Genomic DNA, 21,702 nt, shown 5'->3' with positions numbered 1-21,702 from the left:
GAGGTCTTTCACATCTTTTGTTAGGTTACACCTAGGTATTTGATTTTGTTTGAGGCTATTGTAAATGGAATTGTTTTCATACATTCTTTTTCAGTTTGCTCATTGTTAGTGTATAGAAATGCTAATGATTTTTCTGTGTTAATTTTATATCCTGCTACCTTGCTATAGCTATTGATGATGTCTAGAAGCTTCTGAGTAGAGTTTTTTTGGGTCTTTAAGGTATAGGATCATGTCATCTGCAAATAGGGATATTTTGACAGTTTCTTTACCTATTTGCATTCCTTTTATTCCTTCTTCTTGCCTAATTGCTCTGGCTAGGAATTCCAGTACTATGTTGAATAGGAGTGGAGATAGTGGGCATCCTTGTCTGGTTCCTGATTTTAGAGGGAATGGTTTCAGTTTTTCTCCATTAAGTACAATGCTGGCTGTAGGTTTGTCATACATAGCTTTTATAATGTTGAGGTACTTTCCTTCTAGTCCTGGTTTTCCTAGAGCTTTTATCATGAAATGGTGTTGGATCTTATCAAAGGCTTTTTCTGCATGTATTGAGATGATCAAGTAGTTTTTGTCTTTGCTTCTGTTAATATGGTTTATTACGTTTATTGAATTTCATATGTTGAACCACCCCTGCATCCCTGGGATGAAGCCAACTTGGTTGTGGTGAATAATCTTTTTGATGTGTTGTTGAATTCAGTTTGCCATTATTTTGTTGAGGATTTTTGCGTCAATGTTCATTAAGGAGATTGGCCTATAGTTCTCCTTTTTGGAGGTGTCTTTGCCTGGTTTTGGGATAAGTGCAATACTGGCTTCATAAAATGTGTTTGGTAGTTTTCCTTCCTTTTCTATTTCATGGAACAGTTTAAGTAGGATTGGTATCAGTTCTTCTTTAAAGGTCTGATAGAATTCAGCAGAGAATGCATCAGGTCCTGGACTTTTCTTTTTGGGGAGACTCTTGATTGCTGCTTCAATTTCATTTTGTGTTACAGATCTATTCAGGTGATTAATTTCCTCTTGGTTCAGTTTTGGATGGTCACATGTATCTAGAAATCTGTCCATTTTTTTAAGATTTTTCAAATTTATTGGACTATAGGTTCTCAAAGTAGTCTCTGATGATTTCCTGGACTTCCATGGTGTTTGTTGTTATCTCCCTTTTGTATTCCTGATTCTACTAATTTGGGTTTTTTCTCTCCTCATTTTAGTCAAGTTTGCCAGAGGTCTATCGATCTTGTTTATTTTTTCAAAGAACCAACTTTTTGTTTCATTAATTCTTTGTATGGTTTTTTTGGTTTCTATTTCATTGATTTCAGCTCTTGTTTTTATTATTTCTCTCCTATTTGTTTTGGAATTTGCTTGTTCTTGTTTTTCTAGGAGTTTGAGATGTATCATTAGGTCATTGATTTGGGATCTTTCAGTCTTATTAATATATACGCTCCTGGCTATAAACTTTCCTCTCAAGACTGCCTTAGCTGTGTCCCATAGGTTCCAGTAGGTTGTGTTTTCATTTTCATTGACTTCCAGGAACTTTTTAATTTCCTCTTTTATTTCATCGATGATCCATTCTTCATTAAGTAATGAGTTATTTAGTTTCCAGCTGTTTGCATATTTTTTTGTCTTTACTTTTGTTGTTGAGTTCTACTTTTACTGCATTGTGATCAGATAGTATGCACGGTATAATTTCTATTTTCTTATATTTGCTGAGAGTTGCTTTGTGCCCTAGTATATGATCTATTTTGGAGAAGGTTCCATGGGCTGCTGAGAAGAATGTATACTGTGTAGAGTTTGGATGAAATGTTCTGTAAACATTAACTAGGTCCATTTGATCTATTGCATATTTTAGATCTTGGATTTCTTTCTTGATTTTTTTGTTTGGTTGACTTATCTATTGATGATAATGGGGTGTTAAAGTCTCCCACAATCACTGTGTTGGCATTTATATATGCTTTTAGGTCTCTCCGGGTTTGTTTGATGAAACTGGGTGCATTGACATTGCGTGCATACGGATTGATAATTATTATTTCTTTTTGGTCTATTTCCCCTTTCATTAGTATGGAATGTCTTTCCTTATCTCGTTTGATCAATGTAGGTTTGACATCTACTTTGTCAAAGGTAAATATTGCTACTCCTGCCTGTTTTCGGGGGCCATTGGCTTGGTAAATCTTCTTCCAGCCTTTCATCCTTAGCCTATGCTTATTTCTGTCAGTGAGATGGGTTTCCTGTAAGCAACAAATTGTTGGATCTTCTTTTTTAATTCCTTTCATCAAGTGGTGCCTTTTAATGGGTGAATTAAGTCCATTAACATTAAGTGTTACTACTGATAGGTATGTGGTGATTCCTGTCATTTAGTTGTTAGTTGTTTGAAGGTTTGATTGTGTGTACCTAACTTGAGGTCACTCTCTACTGTCTTGGTTTTTCATTTCCTGTGGTTTGGTGCTGCCTGTCTTTTCATGGTTAAGTTGGGTTTCACTTTCTGTGTGTAGAATCCCTTGAAGAATCCTTTGTAGTGGTGGCTTTGCGGTCACTTATTGTTTTAGTTTCTGCTTATCATGGAAGACTTTTATTGCTCCATCTATTTTGAATGATAGTTTTGCTGGATAGAGTATCCTGGGGTTGAAGTTATTTTCATTCAGTGCCCAGAAGATCTCACCCCAATGCTCTTCTTGCTTTTAATGCTTCTGTTGAGAAGTCTGCTGTGATTTTGATGGGTTTACCTTTGTATGTTACTTGGTTTTTCTCTCTTACAGCTTTCAATATTCTTTCCTTAGTTTCTGAACTTGTTGTTTTAATGATGTTATGTCATGGGGTAGTTCTATTTTGATCTGGTCTGTTTGGTGTCCTGGAGGCCTCTTGCATCTGTATGGGAATATCTTTCTCTAGATTTGGGAAATTCTCCATTATTATTTTATTAAATATATTACGCATTCCCTTCACTTGCACCTCTTCTCCTTCTTCGATGCCCATGATTCTCAAGTTTGGTCTTTTGATGGAGTTGGTGAGTTCTTGCATTTTCTTTTCACAGGTCTTGAGTTGTTTAATTAATAGTTCTTTGGTTTTTCCATTAATTACCATTTCATCTTCAAGTTCTGAGATTCTGTCTTCTGTTTGTTCTATTCTGCTGGATTGGCCTTCCGTTTTGTTTTGCAGTTCTGTTTCGCTCTTTTTTCTGAGGTTTTCCATATCCTGGCTGTTTTCCTCTTTAATGTTGTCTATTTTTGTCCTGAGTTCATTTATCTGTTTATTCATCATGTTCTCTGTTTCAATTTGGTGTTTATACAGTGGTTCTATGGTTTCCTTTATTTCTTCTTTTGCTTTTTCAAATTCTCTATTTTTGTTGTCTTGGAATTTCTTGAGTGTCTCCTGTACATTTTGGTTGACCCTATCCAGTATCATTTCTATAAAATTCTCTTTGAGTACCTGTAGTATGTCTTCTTTTAAATTATTCTTGTGGACTTCATTGGGTCCTTTGGCATAGTTTATCTTTATTTTGTTGGAGTCTGGATCTGAGTACCTGTTTTCTTCATTCCCCTCTGGTTCCTGTACTAAATTTTTGCTGTGGCAAAACTGGTTTCCCTTTTTTTTTCTGTCTTCCTGTCATTGTCTTTGGTGTTGTTTCTGTCCATGTACTGTGTGCAATTAAGTATTTTCTAGCTTGTAATAATAACAATGGTAATATTTAGAATGGAAAGCAAGAAGTTAAAGAAATGGGAAAAACAAATATACAGACTGGAAGGAGAAACAGAACAATGTATCAGATATGAAGGTTTCAAAGGTATAAACAGGTAGCTTTAGTGTACTAATCGACAGTAAGCTGAACAGACATTAGAGAGACAGAGAGAGGATTGAAAATCAAAAATTAAAAAAAAGATAAGAATAAAAAAATAAGTAAATGAAAGAAAAATCTATATATAAAAATGTATTAAAATAAAATGAAAAAATAGAAAATTTAAAAAAACCAAAAAACCAAAAAACCTCCAAGTTCAAATGCAATGATGTTTCAGTCTTAATAATTTGGGTGTCTGTCTCAGTCTCCATTCCTGGAGATGGTGCCTCAGATGTTGTTCTGTAATTGTCTCATCAAAGGGGATGCATAAAGTAAAACAAAACTACACACACACGCTCAAAAAAAAAAAACCCACCAAGTGTCCCAAGTTTAAGTGCAATACAATTTCAGTAAGTTTTTCAGCTTACAGGTGTAATTCAGTTATTCTCTTATCAAAGGTAGGGAGACAAAGAAAAAAAAAGAGTCTGGAGACAGTTCTGAGAATGGTATCTGCACCTGTGGCTTGCCTGCCTGCTGCTGTCAGCCTGCTGTTGCTGGAGGTGTTATTTATGCAGATCTCTGGGGTGAGCTTAGCACTCACCTGGCCCTGCAGGTGCTATTTGCTCCAAGCTTTCCCCTTTCCAACCACTGGGAAAGGTGACACTGCACCCACGTTCTCAGGCTTGTGTGTTTATTTACAGTTCATGTGGGAAGTGGATCTTCCCCCCTCTCCTATGCAGTTTTCCTCCCACCGCCACTTTCACAAGCTTTCCTGCTCCTGATTACAGGGCGGTGCTGCTGCTCCTGCCAGCCACCATGTTTGTTTACAGTTCACGTGGGAAGTGGGTCTTCCCTCTTCTCCTGTGGAGTTTTCTTCCCTCCACTGAGGGCTTGTCTTTAGGGGCATAATCTTGTTCTGGGCCACTCTTTTTTTTTCTACTTCCTTATAACCATAAAATGAGCACTTATACTCTACCATGCCCTCCCATCATGATGTACTGCCTCAGCATATTGCTAGAAATAGTGAAGCCAGCTGACTATGGACTAATATCTCTGAAAACATGATGCAAGATAAACCTTTACTCCTTTAAAATTGTTTCTCTCAGTTACCTTTCACAGTGACATAAGTCTGACTAATAAATACAATGTACTGCAAAGTACTTCAAATACTGTCTTCATCATATTTTAGGTTTGTATTGTTTTTAATTTTAAAGTCTGTTGAAATCACCTTGGAAGATCAATAAAAATGTTAATTCCAGGTCCCACCAACAGTTGTCTCTTGCAGTTTAGATTTTGAAGACTGCTCGTGTATAGTGTTTGGGTACTAGATATTTCCAAAAATCACCTAGCACTTATGGCCTGTGATCTTGTCAAAGATACTTAAGCTTTCAAAGTTTTAAATTACTCCTCTACAGTTGCACGTCAAGGTCAGCCCAGGAAAATGTTAGCAAGATCCCATCTCAACATTAAACTAGGCATGGTGCTCATGCCTATAATTACAGCTACTCTGGAGGCATAAGTAGGAGGATCTCCTCCTAGGTCACCCAGGGCAAAATGAACACCCTATGTGAACAATAACTAAAAAGTAATAAAGGACTGCAAGTGTGGCTACAGTGTCTATCTAACAAGTAAGAAGCCCTGGAATCAAAAACTGTTACCACCAGAAAAGAAAAAGAAGAAATACCGAAAATACAGCTTAACATATAACAACAACTTAATAAATACTAGGTATTATGCAGCATGTTATAAACTCCACTGTAAATGAGCTGTGACTATCTAGTTCATATACAAATCTACCCTGTGATGATACCTCAGTACATGTTATGTAGTTAAAACTTGGAATATAAATAAATAAAATATGGCATGCTATCTTATTTTTAGACATTATTCCTTTTGTATCATGGCGGCATAATATAATGCCATAGTCATTTTTGTAATTTCTCTAAACTGTGTGATTTTAAAGATTTACATATATGTGGTTTTCTTGAATATTAGTCAGGAAAGGCTAAGTGTTTACTATTGTAAACAGTCATAAAATCTCAATATCTGAAAAACATGTCTTCAGATCTCCCTCCTTCTATATGCACTACATATATTAACCGGAACATTTTCCCCTAGCTTTTCAGATAACTACGATTTCATAGGCTTCACTATTTTGTATACACTAGGCAAAATCAAGAAGATATGACTTTCTCATTGTCTCAGTTGGGCTAGGAGGGACAGCTAAAAATGGAATCATATATAGGGACATGCATGGGAAACTTTTGTGTATATCTTCAAATTTACAAAGATTATTTGATTTTTTCAATATAAAATCTCACTTGTACTAAGCAAAGGCTGCATCCTTAATTACTATTTTATCTACAGTGGGAGGTGTTTGATAGGTCAATTTATTAATAAAACACACTATCAATGAATATACCAATAATTTTAATGTCAAATTCCAATTATTTTATAAGACTCCAGTAAAATATACGTAATACAAACTTTACCATTTTAACTGTTTTTAAGTGTACATCTCAGTGGAATTAAGTTCATTAGTATTATTTTGACTGTTGTCACCACCATTAGCTCCTGAACTTTAAATTTTTTATAAATGTTACTATCATACCCCCCACCAGCCTTTGATAGCCATGGATTTATAATAATTCTCTGTAAATTTCACTAATATACATAATTCATGTGCATAGAATCATCTAGTGTTTGTCCTTTGTTGTGACTGTATTATTTCACTTAACATAATTTCATTCATGTTGTAGCATGTGTCAGAATTAACTTTCTTCTTAGATCCAAATACACTGCTAGAGTAAATGAGGTAACTATAAAGAAGTGAAGACATTGATAAAAAATAGAAATAATTTCAATAAAGCCAGAAAGAAAATTACAGGATGGTTGTGGTAGGACCTTACCTACCAATACTTTCCTTGAATGCAGAAGGGTTGAACTCTATAATTAAAAGTGAATGAATGGATTCAAAAAACAAGACCAGATTATGTACTGCTTATAACAAATTCACTTAACCTCAAAGGACACAAAGAGACTGAGAGAAAACTCAAACAAAATCAGAAAGAAAAATGGAGACACTACAACTGACATTACAGAAATACAAAGGATCATTAGAAATTATTATAAACAATTATGACCAAATTTAATAATATAGAAGAAATTGAAAAATGCCTAGATGTGTACATTTTCCTACAAAATAAGAAACCCCAACAGACCAGAAACAAATAAAGAAATTGAACCAGTAACAAAAAATCTCCCATAATATGTGGACTCTAGAGTTAAATAAATAATAAATAAATAAGACATGAAAGCAGATTGGAGACCATTAGGGAATAGTAAGGGGACTAAAGCAAGTAGCATAGGGCAAGTGAGGGTAATAGGGAAAGGTTGGACATGATCAAAGTATGTTATATGAATATTTGAAATTGTCACAAGGAAATCTATTACTTTTTACAATTTATACATGCTTTATAGAAAAATAAACCAGTTTCACTCTACCTCAAATGAAGTCATGTCTGTCATGACCAATACATAAACCATCTTCCTCTGATCCAAATCTAGATCCCCAGAACTTGCTGTTACCCATGACCGTGTTTCTGCATTTTGTGGAATAAACAAAAAACAAAAATAAAGTCCACTACCAGATGACTTCACTGCTTAGTTTGACCAAACTTGTAAAGAACTTGCTTAGGCTATTCTTTAAAAAAGAAGAGGAAGGCATTATTCTAAACATATTCTATGAGACCAACATTACTTTGACCACCAAACCAGGTAAAGACACACACACACACATGTGCACGCACACACACACACACACACAGATACCAAAGAAAAATTAAAGGCAAATATCCTTGATGAACATAGATTTAAAAAATCCTCAAAAAATATTAGCAAAACAAGTCCAAATATATACTACAGACATTGTTCACCATGGTTAAGTAAAATCTGTCTCAGAAATGCGAGATTGCTTCAATGTTGATAAGCAAATCAATAAATATGTCACACCATATCAACGGAATGAAGAACAAAAATCATATCATCTCAATAGATAAAGAGAAGGCATTTGATAAAATACAACCGCCTTCCATAATAAAAGTCATTAACAAATTAGATATAGAAGGAATGTACCTCAACATTACAAAATTTACTTATATTAAAGCAAGAGCTAACAGTACATTGTTTTATGAAAAACAAATGCTTTTGCTTTAAGATTTGGAAGATCTATTTTTATCACTTTATTATATATAGTCTTGAAGTGATAGAGCAATGAAACAGGAGAAATCAGTTAATGACATCCAAATTGGAAAAGAGGAATTCAAGTTGTCACTGTTTACACATGACATTTATTATTTTATATCTAGAAAACCCAAAGATCTCATCAAAAGTTACGGATACAAAGTTAGCATACAAAAATGAGTTGTGTTGTTATTTTCAAAGAATAAATTATCTGAATCTGAAATAGAGCTCAAGAAAGCAATCCCATTCACAATAGGTACAAAAACATAAAATATAGACAAATAAAGTTAACCAAAGATGAAACGAACATAAAACATAAAAATCATAAAACATGGATGAAAGAAATTGAAGAATACAAAAAATTGGGAAGACATCATGGATTCATGGATTGGAAAGACCAATTTTGTTAAAATGTCCTTATACCCAAAGCAACCCACAGCTTGAAAGCAATTGCTCTGAAAATACCAGTGATATTCTTCAAAGTAGAAACAAAATCCTAAAATTTATATGCCACAACATATTACACCATTAATATGTACATTTTATATTTTTATGTACCACTTAATATGATTAATGAAATAATTTCCTTCTTTTTTAAGGCTGAATAATATTCTGTTGTATTTACATATCATATTTTGTTTATCTATTCAGCTGTCAAATGACACTTGGGTTGCTTCCAGCTTTTGTCTATTGAAAATAATTTTGATATATAGGTCTACACCAGCTTTCAGTTATTTTGCCTGTATGTCCATAAGCATAGTAATTCCATGTGTAGTTGATTGAAAAATCACCACACCATTTTCCAAAGAATTTGCACTATTTTACTTTACCATAGAAAATGCTCATAGATGGAAGCACCTCAATATGATAAAGGCTATTTATGAAAAACACATAGCTAACAGCAGCCTCAGTGATGAAAAGTTAAAATTTTCCTCTAAGATCAGGAATAAAACAAAGATAATCACTCTTACCATTCTTTTCAACATGGTACTGAAATTCCTAGCCAGAATAACTAAGCAAGAAAGGGAAAAAAGTCATCCAAATTGGAAAGGAAAACAAAATATGACCTACTGGGCAAGGTGGTACATGCCCATTATCCCGGTGACTTGGGAGACAGAGGCAGGAGAATCATGAGTTCAAGGTCTGAACAGAACAAGTTTACAAGACCCTATTTCAAAAACAAAAGGTCTTAGAGCATAATTAAAATGGTTGAGCATTTGCATAGCAAGTGTGTGACCCTGCATTCAATCCCCAGTACCACAATAAAAAGGTAGTGAATAAATGTATTGTTAAGTCCTAGGTGTTTTTATCCACATAGCTGATGTATATATTTTAACATATAGTTATACCCTATAAATTTAAAGTAATAGGTGTGCACTTATTCTTGCCATTTTATATTATGATTTATATATCTTACAATAGTATTTGCACCTCATTTTTTTACATTACTGCTTTTTTAGTGCTTAGTTGGTTTTTTGTAATGATATGTTTGGTTTTCTGCTTTCCTCTTCTGTATATTCTATGGATATTTTCTTTGTAATTGCAATGGGGATTACATATAACATCCTACACTTATGACAATCTGTCTTAAATTTGTACAAATTAACTTTACTAACAATAAAAATCTTTAATTTTTCAGCTTTGCCTCCTCCACTTAATATTAGTATTGCCAAAATTACATCTTATTTTTTGGCAATACTGGGTCTTTGAACTCAGGGCCTTGCACTTGCTAGGCAAGCACCCTACTACTTAAGCCATGACTTCAGACATTTTTGTTTCAAATATTTTTCAGATAAAGTCTCTTGAGTTTTGCCCAGGCCAGCCTTGGAAGATGATCCTTCTGCCTACACCTTCTGCATAACTGGGATTAGAAGCATTAACCACATTGCCTGGCTTGTTTTTATATTGGGAGTTTTGCTAAGTTTTTTCATAGGCTATCTTCAAGGTGTGATCCTCATATTTTCCCTTCCCAAGCAGCTGGGATTACTGTACCCAGCCAACAAACTGTATCTTTATATCATATATGTGTCAAAAAGTTTATTTTGTACATTTGTTTTTCAATCCTATATAGAATAAAAAGTGGTGTTATGAGTAAAAATTTCGATATTTTTATATTTGTCTATTCATTTTCCTTTACTGAAGAACTTTATATTTTCTTTGTAAAAATTTAAAAAAATTATTAGCATATATTAATTATGCAGGGAGGTTTCATTGGGACATTTACATATGTGCTTACAATGCATCATAATTAGATTCACCCCCTCCATATTCTTCCTCATGTCCCCTTCCAATCTTAAAACAATTTAAACAATTTTCATTGATCGGTTTTTATACCCATATTCAAAGACATTCACCATATTTGCCCTCCTTCACCCTTTCTGTTAATGCTTCTCTTCCCACTGATACATTCCCTTAGAAGGACCTGTTTTACCTTCCTGTCCTTCAATTTATAAAGTGTATATTGATTTTTAAATGGGGTTTTACCTTGCTGTTTCACACACACACACAGACACACAAACATACACATACACACATATATTGTATTTTACTCATCTTATCTCCCTCTATTGTTCTTTCTCTATCATCCTGTTCTCTTGTTATTCAAAAGCTTAAAATTCATTTCATTATGATATCTTCATACAAGATGCAATGTATTTCAATATTATTCATTTGTTATCCTTCTCTTTTTCCTCTCCTGCCTCCCCATAGTCCCCTTGGATGGACCCACTATTATAATGATATTCTTTCTCTCTCTCTCTCTTTCTCTTTCCATATTCATATATATATCTATAGATATATAGATATATATATATCCCTCCCTCCATATATAGTCATATATACATTGATGTGTACATTTATCTTTTAGGTCTAGCTTCCACATATGAGAGAAAACAAGTGACCTTTGTCATTCTCAGCCTGGTCTACTTCATTTAACATGATGGTCTCAAGTTCCATTAATATACCTGTGAACAACATAATTTCCTTCTTATACTCCATTGTATGTATATCCCTGGTTTTCTTAGTCCATTCATTGCTTGTAAGGCATCTAGGCTATTTTATGAATTTATGAATAGTGCTTCAATAAACATGAGTGTGCAAGTGTCTGTATCATATTCTGTGTTACATTACTTCAAGTAAATGGCTAGGAGTGTTATCACTGGATCTTATGGAAGAGCCATTTGTGGTTTCTTAAAGAACCTCTATATTGTTTTCTATAATAGTTACACTAATTTGCATGCCTGCAAATTATCCCCAGAACTCTCAGCAGCATTTGTTATTGTGCTATTGATGATAGCCATTTTGACAGGAGTGAGGTCAAATCTCAATGTTGTTTTGATTGCATTTCCTTTATAGTAAAGGATATTGACCATTTCTTCATGTATTTACTGGACATTGGTACTACTTTTGAGGCTTGTCTGCTCAGTTAATTTGCCCATTCATTTAATTGGTTGTTGATTCTTTGTGAGGTTAGATTTGAGTGCTCTATACATTCTAGTTCTTAATTCCTTGTATACATACCTAGCAAATATTTTCTCCCATTCCATAGACTGTCTCTTTATTTTTTTAATTTATTTTGTATTTTTTTAAAATTTTAATTTTATTCATATGTGCATACAATATTTGGGTCATTTCTCCCCCCTTCTCCCTGTCCCCTCTGTTACTCCCCCTCCATTCCCCCACTTACCCTTGGCTATCCAGCAGAAACTATTCTGCCCTTATCTCTAATTTTGTTGGAGAGAGAGTATAAGCAATAATAGGAAGGACCAAGGGTTTTTGCTAGTTGAGATAAAGATAGCTATACAGGGAGTTGACTTGCATTGATTTCCTGTTCATGCGTGTTACCTTCTAAGTTAATTCTTCTTGAACTAACCTTTTCTCTAGTTCCTGGTCCCCTTCTCCTATTGGCCTCAGTTGCTTTAAAGACTGTCTCTTTAGTATGTGATTGTTTCCTTTGCTGTGGAGAAGCTTTTCAGTTTCATGAAGTCCCATTTGTTAATCCTTTGTCTTAATTGCTGAGCTATTAGAGTTCTATTCAGGAAGTTCTTACTTATGCCTATAAAGTTCTAGTGTTTTCTCTATTTTTTCCTGCAGTACTTTTATTGTTTTAAGATCTTTGATCCACTTTGAATTGATGCTAGTACTAGGTGAGAGACTGGGATGTAGTTTCCCTGTACAGGTAGATATCATTTTCCCTGTACCATTTTTAAAGAGGCCATCTTTTTTCCAAAGCATATTTTGGGTTCCTTTGTCAAAAATCAAATGTCTGTACCTGTGTGGGTCTGAGTCTTATATTTTGTTCCATTGGTCTTCATGTCTGTTTTTGTGCCAGTACCATGCTGTTTTTATTACTATTGCTACACAGTATAGTTTGAATTCAGGTATTAAGATACCTCCAGCATCACTCTTTTTGTTCAGGATTACTTTGGCTATTTGATGTCTTTTGTGCTTCCATATGAACTTTAGGATTGATTTTTCTAGCTTTGTGAAGAATGTCATTGAAATTTTGATGGGGATTGCAATGAACATTTAGATTGATTTCAGTAGCATAACCATTTCCACAATATTGATTCAGCTGATCCATGAGCATGGGCTGTTCTTCCATCCTCTAATGTCTTCTTGTATCTCTTTATTCAGTGTTTTATAGTTTTTGTTATGTAGGTCTTTCACTTCTTTCATTAAATTTATTCTTATGTATTTTAATTTTTTGATGCTCTTATGAATTACATTTTTTATTTCTTTCCCAGACTGTTCATTTTTGGCATACAGAAATGCTACTGATTTTGTGTCTTGATTTTGAACATGTTTATTAGACCTAAGAGTTTTTCTGGTAGAGTTTTTAGAGTCTTTTAGGTATAAGATAATATCATCTACAAATAAGAATAATTTGACTTCTTAATTTCCTATTTAAATCCATTTTATTTCTTACTCTTTTCAGATTACTTTTGTTATGAATTCCAATACTATATTGCATAAAAGTGGGGAGTGTGGACAACATTTGTTGTTTATTTATTTTCTTTTACTGTAGAACTTCATATTTTCACATGGCTGCAGGATAGTATCCACTATTCTTTTATTTCAAATTGAATAAATTTCTTCAGTTTTTACATATCTGAGAATGTGTCTTCACCTCTCTCTTACTTTTAAAGCATAGAATTATTGACGCTTACTAGATATGCAATTCTTGGTTGACAATTTTTCTGTTTCTCAGTACTTTAAACAGGTCATTTCAAATTGTCTTTCCCATTTCTTTGTATGCCATTGATCTTTTTTTCTAAAAGTAAGACATTTTTGAAAAAAATACGATTTATCCTGTCTTTGTAGGCAGGTGGAAAAAGCCTTCAAGTAATCAGTGGGGTCCTAATATTTCAGCGGAGAAACCTTCTAACAATCTTACTGCAGATATGACTTACCATTTTCTTCCTCCTTTTTGAACTAATATCCAGGACTTTAACAGTTTGATTATAATTTATTTTGATATGGATTTCTTTGACCTTATCTGACTTGTAGACTAATGAGAATTCTATATTTGTAGATTGATGTCTTTCTGAAAATTTGAGAAATATTCTGTTATCTCTTCAAACAAAATTTCTGCTTTTTAACCTCTCATTTCTTTCTGGAACTCCCATAGTGCTATGTTAGTCACCTCGATGATGTTGACTAAATCCTTTAATCTCTTCATTTTTCTTCTTTCATTCTTCTTCACACTAAATACATTTAAATCACATGTCTTTGATTTCACTGATCTTTCTTTGATCTGTCTAAATCTGTTTTGGAATCCCTCAAATATTTCTTAAATTGTTACTATATTTTTCACCTCCAGAATTTGTTTTTAACATCTTCTATCTTTGTGCTGATATTCTTATATTATTCATATATCATTTTGCTGATTTCCTTTAGTTATTTACCTGTGTTTTTCTTTAGCTACTTTAACATATTCAGTACAGTTGTTCTAAAGTCTTTGCCTAATAAGTAAGCTGCCTCATTTTCTTAAATAACAGTTTCTAAAGATTTACTTGGTTGCTTAGTATAGTCTATGCTTTCCTGTTTCTTTGTATGCCATTGATCTTTTTTGTAAAAAAAAAAAAAGAGAAGTTTTTGAAAAAATACAATTTCTCCTGTACTTTGTAGGCAGGTGGAAAAGGCCTTCAACTAATTGATGGGGTCTTAAGCTTTATGGCTGGCTTGGGGTGAAAAACTTAAGATTTTCTGAACCTGCATATTTTCTAGGATTGCATTTGTGTTTTCTTGGTCTTATTTGTTTTTTTTAAATTTTTCCTGTACACATGGCATGTAAAATATGCGTAATTTTTTTAAGTGTAATCCCAGGCACTTTTAAAGGGCTCAGATATTGGATTGCATCATTTTTCTTGTAGTTTTCATTCCTCTGATTATACCTGGAAGTCTACAGATCTGTAGACTCCATGTAGCTTTCACATCCTGATGAACCTACCAGTGAGCTTCATGGCTTCTACCTACTTGAGATCCAAACTAATTTACTACTCTCCTTCTAACATCCCTGTCAGTTGAGACAGAAATGAGTACATTATGGAAGACTACAGAAATGTAAGAACGTTTTAAATTTGTTCTACTCTGCTCCTTCTATCCCAAGGGAGCATGAAAGTACCCCTAAAATCATTATGAATATGGTCTTTTCTTGACTGTATATTTTCATGCTTGCTATAGATCTTTGTGTAGTTTATAGAGCTTCTTTGAAGTTATTTCAATCAGTTTATAGCTTTTAAAATGTTTCACATAAGAAGCATCTTATTTGTATGTGAATATTCATGTTCAGATGTTTTACTTAAATAATAACTTGAGTAAGAAACACTAGAATGACAATGACAACTTAAAATTTTACTGATGAATGGATTAAGAAAATGTGGTATCTATACACAATGGAATTTTATGCAGCCATGAAGAAGAACGAAATGTTATCATTCGCTGGTAAATGGATGGAATTGGAGAACATCATTCTGAGTGAAGTTAGCCTGGCCCAAAAGACCAAAAATCGTATGTTCTCCCTCATATGTGGACATTAGATCAAGGGCAAACACAACAAGGGGATTGGACTATGACCACAAGGAAGGGGTGAGGATAGGTAAGACACCTAAAAAACTAGCTAGCATTTGTTGCCCTTAACGCAGAGAAACTAAAGCAGATACCTTAATGCAACTGAGGCCAATAGGAAAAGGGGAACAGGTACTAGAGAAAAGGTTAGATCAAAAAGAATTAACCTAGAAGGTAACACCCACGCACAGGAAATCAATGTGAGTCAATGCCCTGTATAGCTATCCTTATCTCAACCAGCAAAAACCCTTGTCCATTCCTGTTATTGCTTATACTCTCTCTACAACAAAATTAGAAATAAGGGCAAAATAGTTTCTTCTGGGTATTGGGAGGGGAGAGGGAGGGGGCGGAGTGGGTGGTAAGGGAGGGGGTGGGGGCAGGGGGGAGAAATTAACCAAGCCTTGTATGCACATATGAATAATAAAAGAAAAAGGAAAAAAATTTTTTCTAACGCTAAGATAAAAACATTGTTCGTAAAACCAATAACACAAAATAAAAAGAGGTTAAAGATAGGTCTTTAACAAGTGATGGTTATTAAATTCTGAATTCTGTGATTGTTAGTACATACCCAGTATTTTACATCTTTTTACTTGGTAATTATTTTTCTGTTTCTGCCAAGACATCAACACAGTTGAGTGACATGGAGTTTTCTCAAGTCCTTTGTCTTTACTGCAGCTCTGTTTTATTCTGTAGTATTCATGCTCTTTAAGATAATCTCCTTGTCAGCTCACTGAAATGAGTTTGCATTTTGGCTACAAAAGACAAAAAATCATGAGGTTCTAGTATGTTTGCCAAGTCAGAAACCTCTGTTCTTTCAGTAATTTGTGATTTCTTCTATTTTTTCACTGTACCAAATTTGTCCCTGGTAAACCTTTCAGCAGCATAAATTTCATGGTTCTTGGATTTTATCTCTCTTCTCTTGTTTCAATGGCTCCCTTTATTGTAACAATCCTGTTAACTTCTTACTTAAGTCCTAATTTCTGCAGCTTTTGCGGGACTGTGTTTTGCTTTCCTCCTCACGGTTTTCCCCATTAAATAATAACTTCTTATTTTTTTCATTTATTATTGGTATGTATGAGAGCACATTGGGGCATTCACACAGGTTCTTACAATGTATTCAAATGTATTATACGGGAGTTCAACTCCTCAACCATTCTCTTTCATCTCCCCTCCCCTGATTGCTAGAGTAGTTTCAGCAGGTATCATTTTTGCATTTACTACATGTGTACACATTTTATTGCACTGTATTCACTCTCATACCCCGTTTCCTCAACACTTCCTCCTCCTAGTTTGCTACTACAGTACAAACTGAATTCACTGACTGACCACAACTTTATCACATGCTATGTTACTTGCAGTGTTTTATCTGTCTCATCTTGTCATATGAACTTTGGGTAATTACTACTCTTTTATTTTCCATATTGCTCAGCACTTTAATATGACTATTATACTATGAGTGAGGTATTCTGTTACTTATATTTTTCATATATTATGTGGCACTCTTCATTGTCTACACAGAAAACTGAGGCCAGAATAGTCTAAGCAACTTGACAGAGCTCCTGGATAGGAAATTAAGTCTTGCTGATATTCTTAATCATTTGCTGAGTTAAATTTAATTTATATTTTTAAATATTTATTCCTTAACTACCAAGCAAATGTATGCACACAAATTAAATTCAGTTTCTGTAAATAAGCACAATATTAAAGTATAAAATCCAACTTATTATAAACAGTCTTTTTCAATTTACTTTCATCATAAATTTAGCTATAGAAGGAAGAATCTTGCTTTCTAAGATTATTTGCTTTTGTCATTTGTATTGGCTTACTTCTTTCTTTACATTTTTGAGGCTAGGTGTATGTGGATATTTTATATCCACTGTGTCCAAAGAGGCAGTTCATGGAAACAAATTGACATCTTCCTAACATGGAATTTAAGTTAGTTATCATTTTTTCAACACTTTGTAGATCTAGGTTAATCTCTAAAACCCTTAGTTGTGACAGATTTGCGAATGTATGAAAAAATATTTATTAGAATGGTATATTACTTATTAAATATATTTCATATTCAATATTATGCATCAAATATATCAGGAGAAGTACATAAAAAAGTGTCTTATAATTTACAGGAAATATACTGGACGGAGATACATGTTAAATCATTCCATGGTTATATAATATGGAAAAATCCATGCTATAGAACATTGAAGAAAAATGATTCAGTGTTTTCAATTGTAAGTAAAGAAAAGGGATAGAAATAGAAGTATGTATATTGAAAGAGAATTAAAGGAGATACTGAAGTAGGTAGAACTACACTACATTATTTAGTGATAAACATAAGATGAAGTTACAAATAAAAGCAAGGAAGTGATTGTTATAATTACTGAGGATACAGGTTACCCTTAGGTAAGAATGCACCTTGGAGCTCTTTTATGGTAGTGTATTAGTCTCTTATTGATACTGAAATGAATAACCACAAATTCAGTGGCTTAAAACAAGATGAATTTATTCTCTTATAGTTCTGGAGGTCATATGTCCAAAATGTGTCTTATGGAGTTAAGTGAAGGAATCAAAAGGGCCATGCAAGAAATGAAAAAGGCCCGAGATTCTAAGAGAGAATGTTTCCTTCCCACTCAATATTCTAGAGGTCTCATGTGTTCCTTGGTACATGACACCTTCTTCTATCTTCACAAAGAATAGTGAAGTATCTCCTCTTACTCTGAGCTACTTCTCTCTTTAAAGTGTCCTTTTGAATACACAGGTTCCACCTTGATTATCTTGGGTACTATCTCAGCATCTTTAAAATAATCACATCTGAAAGTCTCCCTTTCCATATAACCCAATAGGTTTTGAGGATTCAGATATGAATTTCTGTGGAGACAGCATTATTCAACTCGGGACAAGCAACTAATAAAATTTTGTTTCTTGTCCTGATTAGAAATTATGAGATATGTCTTATAATGAAGGTTGACAAAGAAATGAATGTAAACACACTCTCATACACACATACACATACATATATATATATGTACATATATTTAGTCATCAAGTTAAATTAGAATTTCAGATAAATACTAGATCATTTTCAGAATACTGTACCTGATATAATATATAGTATACACTTTTAGAAAAAAATATTGTTTATATAAACTCAGTATTATGAAGGTTATATGTCAATTATCAATTAAGCTATACATTTCAACCTCATTCTTTATATTTGTGTTATATTTGGCAATAAAAAGTTAAAATAGATACATATGGATAGGTGTGATTTAAGAGCCACTCCAGTTCTTGTTTGTCATTCTGTCAGGAATGCTATACCTTCACATAACTGCATAGATGTTTCTTTGTAATGACTTACCTCAGTGGTACCTAGTCAGAGACACCAAACTCCATTAAGTGATGCAAGGGAAAATTTGAATTTTATAGTATTTTATTTTTTTCCTCCAGACAATATATCACTCTTTTAAGGGCTTAAAAATTTATATGGTCAATAATATGATATAGATAGAACTTGACAAAATACTATGTTTCATTTCCCGGTGCTGACTGAGAAAGATGAAAACATGAACCTTGGTCCCAATGATTTCCTTCAACAACAATAATCAACCTGGTTCTGCATGATTTGTAAACTTCATTGAAAAAATATGCTGTAAAAGTTAAAACTAAAACCAGGACTTTGGAATTTAAAACTTCATGCTCTTGCATGGAAACATCACAATGAAAGTCCTTTGTTAATTAGCATATGCTAATAAAAATGCTAATTTAAAAACTTCATACTGCATAAAATGGAACTGAATCCCTTCAGAATGTAAAAATAGAATATAACATGGGACCTACAAGTAGAAGGAAGCTCATTTTTGCTATGCTTTTCCTTTGAGAGAAATAAATATGTGCTTAGTCATGCATCTTAGAAGGTCATCCAGAGGCATGAGCAGGTAGTGGCACATGAAAAAGAAAACAAAGAATGTGCTATGTATTCTTGAGGTAACTGGTGTCTATATTTAACCCTTGATTTATAAATTGCTTGAAAGTTTGTCATGCTTCAGTACATGCTCCCTATAATTCTTAACTATGTGGTTTATATATTTTTTAAGTTTCATTGATCTAGTTTCATATATAAATATAAAACACATCCACAATATTTGCTTTCTTACATTCTATTTACCCACTCATGGACAGTCCTGTTTTAACTTCTGGTCCTTCAAGTTTTATGTGTATATTATGTATATTGATAGTTTGAGGGAGTTTCTCCTTGGTATTTCAGACAAGTATATATTGTGCTTTGATGAGATTAACCCTGTCTATTACTTTCTCTTTCTCTAACTATGTGGTTTAACAAATTTGATATTTAGGAGTATTTTTCCTACTGTTTCATATTAATTCTTGTTTACTTTTCATAATGCTTTATATTTCAAGTATCTATACCTTGAAAATAAAAGTACCCTAATTTGAATGTCCAATTCATTGACAATTGGTATTCTGATGATTTCACAGTTTTATCTCCCACACACAGTTATTAACATAACCAAAGACTCATACTATTATTACAGATCATCTCTTGTGATAGAATAATTTACAACAAATTACTGTCGACCATGTATGGCTGATAAGTTTCAATTTTACATTACTTAAAAGTAGTAGTAACACTTTTTAGATTAAGCTGAATTATTAATTCTGTCATGTATTATTTTGCTTGCAGAGTTCATGTTGCCAAGATCAGACAAAAAATTTTAACTGACATATATTTTTAACAATAGGATGATATATACTGAAGATCATGTTCTAAGATTTTAATTCTTACAATTTTACACTTAGATTGTTAAATAGCTTTTTTGCCCTGTCAACTTTTTCATAAGTAAAAAAATTATTTGCAGAGTATCATCAGGCATTATGATTTATAATTGATAATTCCATTATAAATATAAATTACTTGCATTGTTCTTCATAAAATATACAAATATAATGTTCAGATGAATCCTTGATAATTTATTTTACCTTAAGAAAAGAAATATATGTCAATAGCTCCTTCAAATTAGATATCTTTTTTGTGATTTCCTTGTTATTTATATGTGAAACTCCCACTTATATGAGTATTTTACTTTTGTATATCATGTCGTATTTATTTTGTAAAATGTTTTTTACATTCAAAATGGAAGTAAAGAAAACCCAGCAACTTCAGAATGTCTCATAATATAGACTCCAGTGTGTTTGGTGAGAAAATATAATATCTTGATCATGTACACAGCAGGAACATATTTCATAATATTAGTGCTGGGATCATTATTTAACATCCCTAAGATGTAACACTTTTGTTTTACCGTGAAGAATATTGGCAGATTAATAATACTGACTATAATGGCATGCCTTTCTGCAATTCCTCTATTGCATTATTGAAAAACTTAGAAGGAGTAGCAATAGAGTTACTAGTACAGATCATTACAAATTAATGAGTCGATAAAGTTCTAGATCATAACAGCTTAGATGCAGTTTAGAAAGTAAGATCTGAAAAAGGGCAGCTGAAGTGGATAAAACATAAGAATATATCAAAAAAAAATTCATGAATACCCTTTCAGTGAATTGAGTCACTATGTTGTTTTCAACTGTTTTTTCTATGATTAATTATTATTAGGATTGATCTATACAAGGAATAGCTATATGAATCTATATTTCAATTTGGAATGGTAATGAAATGTAGAAAGTAAATTGATATTCCTATCTTGCACTTTAAATTGGTTGTAGAGAATATGTGTCTATTCAGTTAACAGAGTTCAAAGAACCTCATTTACTATTATTCACATGCCAGTTGGAATATAACTGAAAAAACAAGGAGTAAGTACAAACTCAAGGAGAAAAATGTTGCCTAATAAATACAAAAGTAATTTTTCAGCAACATAGTTCTGATAAGCATTATATGATCCTCCAAACAAGTTCTTGAGTTATCAACATAAGATACTTACGTATATTTTCCTATGAAAACGTGTATTGATTTGATCACTGTATACCCCTATAGGTCGGCATAGTACCGATCTATTATAAGTAGAAAGGCCAAGGTATATGCAGAGTTGTGATGTTTCGATAGAGAATGCATTCTGCTCTTGAACTATTCCATTAAATACATAGGACTGTGATCAACTGGGTGATAGATACTCATAGTGGTCAATAACATAGAAAAGTAGAAAAGGATAATTTGAAATTGTAACCATGAGCTTGAGATTATTGGAGTTGTGAAAGAAGAATGCTATTAGAAAACTACATGTTTTGTGGGTCTTCTGTCTCTTTTTTATGTTCAAGAAATGAGTCTTGTGTCTTTTTTTTTCCAGAGACCACACTATGGAGTCCTTTCTCCAAAATTATGCCCCTCATCATATTTAAGACAAGGGGAAATATCCATTCTATCACCAGCTGGTAATGTACTAATGAAAGATGATGTATTCCTTCAATAAAAATTCTGGGAGTAAAAAAGCCATTTTACCAATTACTAATTGCCTTCCTTCTATAGGAGTTCAAAAGTTCAAGGAGAAAAATATAATATTTTCCCTACACACATTACTATCATAAAAAAGAAATATACCCTCATGAAATGATAAACCAGAATCACATTTACTTAGACGTAATTGTAAAGTTGCAATATGAGG

Source organism: Castor canadensis, chromosome X, assembly GCF_047511655.1.
Source record: "Castor canadensis chromosome X, mCasCan1.hap1v2, whole genome shotgun sequence".
NCBI classification, from domain to species: domain Eukaryota; kingdom Metazoa; phylum Chordata; class Mammalia; order Rodentia; family Castoridae; genus Castor; species Castor canadensis.
Note: the sequence above shows the minus strand (reverse complement) of the source record.